General features: G+C 42.5%; 1 long non-coding RNA gene across 1 annotated transcript; it reads right to left on the reverse strand.

The window, feature by feature from the left end:
- Positions 1-1380: 1380 nt before the first annotated feature.
- On the reverse strand, positions 1381-2145 carry LOC134460303 (uncharacterized). Its single transcript, XR_010037056.1, has 3 exons — positions 2072-2145; positions 1847-1949; positions 1381-1564 (listed from the first exon to the last, which is right to left on the reverse strand). It is a non-coding gene; the product is annotated as an uncharacterized LOC134460303 (long non-coding RNA).
- Between the last annotated feature and the right edge of the window lie 5626 nt (positions 2146-7771).

The following is a 7771-nucleotide window of genomic DNA, read 5'->3' on the forward strand; positions in this document are numbered from 1 at the left end:
CAACTAAGTATTAATTTAAGGGCGTGTACATTTTTGCATTGCATTGCATTGATTAATAGTTTCGATTGAAGGAGGGAAAAGCTGTGAATTTATTTGTCTTTCTGTCTTTTTTTTACATCACAAAAACCTGACATTTGAAGAGGGGTGTGTAGACTTTTGGGAGCCACTGTACATGTAGAAATTATGTGTTCATATCTCTAACCCTCTTGGTTTAGCATGATAATGAAAAGAACTGTGAGCAAAAATGTGGCAAGCAGAAAACCAGAGTGGCTAGTGACTTGGGAAAACCCAACTGTGGCCGGAGAGCAAAACATTAATGTCAAACCCTTGTCTGTACCCAGACATGGGTTCCTACCAGGTGTACGGGTACCCAAACACAACCACATCGTATGCAAAGCGTAAGTCTGAATTAAATTTTCTACACACATGTACCTAAAAAGTGTACCACAGTCACCGTGTAGTTTGAATACTTTTACTTGAAGGAGAGGATTGTGCACACAGGTGCAGTACGAAGGTCAACTGTAGTTTTCAGAGTGAGGAGTCTGCACACTTAGAATTGTTTTTGTTGCGTTTTATTTTTTCATGGCAGGATAACGTACCTCAACAGTCTTCTTCAGATTCTCTACAAACACAGTCTGAGTGGTGATTAGAACATGCCTGGCATCCAAGGGTGTGGCCAGTTTGTTAACCCTTTACACTCTACACTTTACAATTAGAATTATTGTACACTGTCTGGACAAGATGTAGAATACTACTGAGCGACAGTGATATGTCATGTTCTTAATACTGTTATATCCTGTCATTACAGACAAGGCGGCCGGAAACTTTGATGACCTCAATGACACTGGCTAGGTGAAGGATATCAACAAAATGGCATCAGGTCACCAGACATCAGCTCATAATCCACAACATCATCAACCATTTTGCGCCAAAAATGAAGCCGTTCACATACCATGGCATCCTAAGCAGGTAATTTCATACCTCTCAGTAACCTCAGAATGTATTAACAGAATAAACAAAATTATCACTTCCCATAATTTCTACCACATGTTTCAATAGGCAGCACTACACTACTGTGCAACAGTGAGAGAGAGCGGGCAAGGACAAGTAAAGCGGACCTACACTACTGCAAGACTTTGACACTTCTCCACGTTAAAGGCAGCCATCACCCCCACCGTTGAGCAGCGGCTATGTGTAACCCCCCAAAAGAGGAGATGATCCGACGATGTGTGTGTGGTGTGTGCGTGCGTGTGTGTGTGTGATGTATGATATTGTAACACTTCAGTCCTTCTTTTATACTATACAGTGTATACATATAAATTTGTGGGTTTGTTTAAAAACCATAGCTGAGGTTAAGAAATGCATTATGACAAATACATCTGATTCAGGTGTACTGTCTTTTATTTGCCACAAATAAATCACATCCTGGAAACCTGTACGATGTGTGGATTTAAAGATCTGCCAGATCTTTGTGACGGCACAGGATTGCAGTGGAACCCAAACATAGCCTACGAACTCCCACGCCATCTCACCAACTGCCGATATGCAGTATGCCTGATTTTTCCTGTACAGCAAAGAAATGTAGAAATTGAGCCTTCATCAAGAATAGGTAATTTGGAATCACAACAATTATTCAATTTACTTTGTGCGTGTGGTGTTGCTATTGCTGTTATTATTATGTTACTAGTGACCCCTTTAGTTGAGTTCAATAGAAATCTCTGCACTTGTGTTACCACTATTGGGATTGGCAGCTCCCTATATGAAAATGAGAAGAACTTGCCTGGATGAAACGTTATGAACTGTGTGCATTGTGCTGCTTGCTGAAGTAACATGACACCCACATCACCTTCCAGAAATAAAGTGTATACAGGCTACCTAACCAGAGTCCTAGAGACCTATTGCTGCTGTGTGATGAAATCCAGGCAAAGGCCCAAAAGCTTTGGCAATTGCTGCAACATGTAAATAAGGTAGACAGATTAGGCCCCTGCAGATATGGCATGTGTAGATGGATTCACTAAATTCTTTAACCACTTAAATGGCTTGGGTCAGACAAGCTGGGCTGCACACTGACCTCTTCCATGTTGCCCATGTGGTTTCGTTGGCTGTGTGTGACCACCTCCGTACAAGGGCCGCCGATCAGCAACTGAAGGCAGATTAAAATTTTTTTTTTTTTTTAAATGTCTGCACCTTTTTTATTAAATGTATTGCATTGCACTGGTATCACATTGCATTAAATGTACTAGCCAAGTGACACAGAGAGCAGGTAAATACAGTGTATTGATCTGTACCATTTATGTCACTTCTTAAAGATTCAATTATTCAACTCTATATTCGAAGAGGCCGGTATTGCTCTACCATTTTCCACGAACCAGTCAACTTCCTGGGAGTAATTGCAGTACTTTGAGAAAGTGATCTTTCTAGCCTAATCATTCATTGTGCTTGTGTCAGTATTGTAGTGTCATTGTTTATTTACAGTGTGTCGACGCCATCTACTGGATACTCAGCGCACGGTTCATTTTCTAGCCACTTCATCATTTCATTCCAAAGCACAGAGTGAGCTCTTTGATGCAATGTAGGCTAAATTCACCTAGAGCTCTAGTTGTGTATATCCAATGACTTATGTAGACCTCCTTGTGTATACCCGTTGTGGATCGCTGAATACATAGCCTACAAAATCCATATTTCGGTCTCCGGTCTCAAGTCAACTGCGGCCGTCTTGCCTACTGTCGTCACCAGCTATGGAGAACACGACAGTGGCAAAATGAATGATTGTTCCAACCGATTTCAATAAAGGTTCTCTGATCTGACCGCTTGAATTGACTATCCGGCTCCCTCTTTTATTGCAATGCTTACCAGCAAAAGTATCAAACACACTTGAATCCTTATAGCCTACATTACAAATATCTGACTGGAAACAGGTCGTAGGAAACAGGTTTGTACCGGTAAGCAGTATGTCTCTCAGTCATGCAGCACACGGAGCTGGATTTCAGTGAAACATTGCACTTACAACATGTTAACTTAAGGTCTCTGTAAACGTGCATTTTGGTCTTCTTTGCAAAACAACTTTGTCATCATGCCAAATGCCTAGCCTGCTAACTTTAAGCTCTTAAAACGCACTCGTCGTGAGCAAAATGAAGCTTGACAGGACACGAACCATAGCATATTTGATGAAATGTCTACTCACTTTATTCCTCATCTGCTGTCTGCGAATCTCAACAAGTTCGCCCATGAAATAAACAATTAAAAACAATGTTTTCATAAAAATGGGTAAGCAATAGAGTTGTCAGCAACCTTCAGTCATTCCACTCGTCAGTAAACGCCAGCTGCAGTTACCGTAGCAACGATATCGCCAATAAATTTCGGGCACATGACGTCACACGTTGCGCGGCAGACATTTTGGAAGCGGGCCAGCCCATTGTTTACAGTGAGGACTTGCTTTATTCTGCTAGTAGTTTGCTTTGTGTTTTACCGTTTCATTTGACCTCTGCTGTCGTTATGGTCGCCCGTTGCTGTGTCGTAGGGTGTAGAAGCGCAAGCTGTGACGGGACGGGGAAAAAAATCCCAAATGGATTATCTTTTTACCGTTTTCCAACTTGGAGGCGTCTCAATGGAGAACAAATGTCCTCCATAACAAAGAGTCGCCGGCTAGCATGGGTTGCTGCTGTAAGACGGTCAAATATAACTTTCCACTCTATCCCGGTGTGGAGGTGTCTCTGGTCTAATACCCACAGATGAGCTCGGGGAGGCAAACTTTGTGAAAAAATTCCTGTGCCTTCCTCAGACAGGACTCCCAGAAGCTGACATCTGGCAGGATACAGGCAACGTCAAGTCACAGTAGGTTGCACCTGTCACGAACATCTGTGTCTGCACTTGTGTGTAGTACCTATGACCTTGTTTGAGCTGAACAATGCCATCAACTCTGTGGAGACAAAAGTCTTTGTCTGCGTCACAAGCCTCCTGGACAGTGCTGTGTTTGTGCTTAGCAGGGCATTTCACTTCCAGGCAGCCTTGTCCACAGCAGTCACAGCTAACTAGGCCATCAGGTGAGGCGCCTACCTGTGGGAACGCCGGGTTTATGCAGTAGCCAGACTGCTCGATTGTCAAGTTATCGTGGTGTGGTGCTTGTTGTTGAAGGTATTCAGTGCGTGCTGTGTCTGTGCTTTGGGTAGCACACATTCTTGACTGTGGACACAGCCGGCTTGTCGATGTTAGAGACCAGAACTGCATTCATGGTGGAGGCAGTCACTCTCCCTTTACCATAGCAACTAGCTATCAATATGGCGGCGTACCCAGAATGGAAGCGCTGTGCCCGTCCCTTATTGCTCTTGAGATCTGTGTCTGATTATTTCAGACTAAACAAACTTCCGCCTCGTTGGTTATGCTAATCAGTGGGAGGAGATTATTTAAATATTCATATTTCTGCTCGCGCGCGTGAGGAAATTCATGTCACCTCTCGCGCGTGAGACGGTGTTTGCGCGCGCGTGGCAGCGTTTGCGCGCGCGCGCAGAGCAAAATCGCGCGCGCGAGAGTGTCTACACGCGCGCGCAGAATAAAATACATCGCGTGGGCAGTAAGTGGCGCTCGTGGACCTTTTGTCCACATAATGACGCCATATACACCCAACTGCTTGAATAATCGATACATAGATTAAGCATTACCTGATATGTTAATTTAGGACAATTTGTCTTTCCTAATTGAAAGTGCTCTCAGGTTGTATCACTCTGTGGAGCCATCAGCTCACTCGCTCTCAGAATGAGGATTCATCTGGGCAATCTAAGAAAAAAAACTGAGAAATGTATAAATCTAATAGATATTCATGGTTCAGTACTTTTGAATCTAGGTATAGACGAAACATCTGCTAGGTATAATTTGTGTAAGCCTTTCCGTTTGTCATGGACACAGGGTTGAGACACTGAATACTGTCATTGTCTTGGATTAGGTTGAACCAATTTCCATTTGTTAATGTGGCTGAACCATCTAATTAGCCCTGACTGGTCCTCAGCAATATCAGGTAGCCTACTTAATTGTTATGTTATTTATAAATATTAAAAGGTAATTTGAGGAAATCCTGTGGGTTGAATTCGAGAAATGCACTGGTGATTTACAGTGTTTATGAATAGGAGAACTCAGGAGCCAGAACATTCAGTGATCATCATAGCTCTAGTCGATATAAAAGATAAAATCAACTCAATAGTGTATATATATATAATTCGTAAATGTTGGTCTGTACTATGTTTTCTTCCATTAAACCATGTATGTGTCTTTGCATTGCATAACTACTTTGTGTTGGTCTTCACACTTCCCTACAATGAAATATATATATATTTTTAAATCATAACAGCATGAGGTTTTATTGTAGTCTGTCTGATTGCACCTTGTCTTTATACAAGAGCAAATCACCACGCCACTTCTCTCTTGGCATGATTGATGAGATCTTCAGAGCAATTTATTAAATATTTAACACTGAATATTCTCTGGTGATTGTCGACAAAAACCCTCAGAACACACGCTGTTTTTTTTAAAGCTTTCTTAAGGGATGAATATAATCTTTCTCATGTGTTTCATCTGGTTAAGGTGACGATTATTTCACTCTGATCATTTTGAAGCATTCATGAGGGATGATGATTGGAGGGTTTTTCATCTTTAACTCACCATGCACAACATAAGCGGTGGTGTTTTTTTTCATATGGAGAAGAATGAGGTGATAATTTATGCATGACGATGAGAACCGGATAATGATCATAGTTCTTTGTAATCCACAAATGTCACAAATTAGAGTGCCAACACATCGTCCATATACTGAGGTTTTATTATTGTTACTTCTCTCTGCAGGATTTTGATAGCCTATTGGACAAAACCCCTTTCATGTTTTCTTAGATGCACATGAAAATCACATGAAAAGGGAGAAGAGCCTTAGATACCCACAAATGGCCTCTCTCTCTTCCTCTGACAGTCTTGAGTTGAGTTGCGTCCTCAAATCACTGATTAGTTCGAAGCGTCTGCTGTTCAGGGCTCAAGTACACAAAGACTGCTTTCATCAACTGTAGCAGTATATAGAACAACTAGAAAGAAACTCTAAAGTAAAGGGTTTCAGTCAGTACAGACAGAAATTGTTCTTTATTATTTATTTTGAATTGTTCAGTGTATGGTCTTTTTATTCTTTGCAGGCCTAATCTATTTTTATGCTACAATGCACTTTCTCCCATGTTTCTCTCAATTAAACATTTACAAAATAGCAATGGCAAAATACACCGCGACACCAACACCTTCCTAAACCTAACTGTTTTGCAAAGTGATGGGAAGCAATAATTTCTGTTCAATTTTGAACACATTCTTGTCTTAACAAGGATACCATACCATACTGCTTTGATTTTAAAATATCTCTTGCATATTTAAGTAAAATTGATGATGCTCTGAAGTTCGCTCTTCTTCAAAATTGCTTGTCAGCTATTTCTGAACTGTACACCTTATACCAGCACTGAACAGTGGCAATGGTAGCCTATGTACAATACCACAAACCCACTGGCTTCTGCCTGTGGCCCTGCTTGTCAATGTGAGCCTCCCTGCCTTACAGTTGATCCCTGACAGTTCAGGATCTCTCTGCCATGTCTGCTACTCCACAGTCCTTCAGGATGGTCACAAGAGAATGCTCTGAGCAGAGGTGATTCTAGTATCAGTGGGGCCCCCAAGCAAAAGCCCAAAGGAATGAGCATTCCACACAAATCACAGCTATTATAGTTTAAAGTTGAGCTGTTTTTCTCCATCTAGTGATTTGGGGGCCCCGTGGGTGCCTGCCTAGCCTGGTGACAAGATGCACCTCTGGCTCCGAGGACTCCACAGGAATCAGCACATCCAGGGTAAACTGGTGAAGCTGTAAAGCTGAAGGTACCCAATGTACTGGGCCACCACAAGCACCTTCATCCTATTGGAAGCCTCAAAATGCCCTCTTCCTGATCCACATGCATTGCTTGCGTTGGTACAATGACTGAGCATTTTGTGTATATTCTGTAAAGCAGCATATTTTACTGACCCCTCACTTAGGCCAGACTTACGTAGGCCAGACAGATGTGAGGAGTCCTTCTCGCCCCAAGAACGCCAGGTGTCCCTTTTAAACATTTAAAACGAGTTCTTGGCCTCCAACAGTACAAAGGAACTGGTCAAGGTTTGTAATTCCCTGAAGTGAAACTGGATAAACGGAAGATGAGCACATATTGAATGATTTGGCACAAGGCCATGCAGATCACGTCGTTATGGCTTAAAACTTGAGCTTGGAGACGTGTGGCAGTGAAGGATGACAGACAACCCCCCCCCCCCCCTTCTCTCGCTCCTTTCTCTCCACATCCAATTGCTCTGTTATTCCCTACAAACAATATCCCAAGGAGTAAGCAAAAAAGATGCAAAGTAAAAGGGTTCAAGAGAAGGGCTTCCCAAACCCGATGACTGTCTCTTACTGTGACCCCATAAAAGGTGGTTCTAGTTCGGCTCCTGCTCTGAGGAGACGCCTTCAGACCGACAGATTCACTGCCGATGTCCGTTTCTGTACCTAACCTCAAACCAACTGGATGGAAAAAATCAGAGTGTCACACACACACACACACACACACACACACACACACACACACACACACACACACACACACACACACACACACACACACACACACACACACACACACACACACACACACACACACACACACACACACACACACACACAGGGTAGTGCAGTAGCATAGCAGAGGGGTACTACAGTCTCAATACATTCTTGTAC

The sequence above is a fragment of the Engraulis encrasicolus genome, chromosome 12 (genome assembly GCF_034702125.1).
Source record: "Engraulis encrasicolus isolate BLACKSEA-1 chromosome 12, IST_EnEncr_1.0, whole genome shotgun sequence".
NCBI lineage: Eukaryota > Metazoa > Chordata > Actinopteri > Clupeiformes > Engraulidae > Engraulis > Engraulis encrasicolus.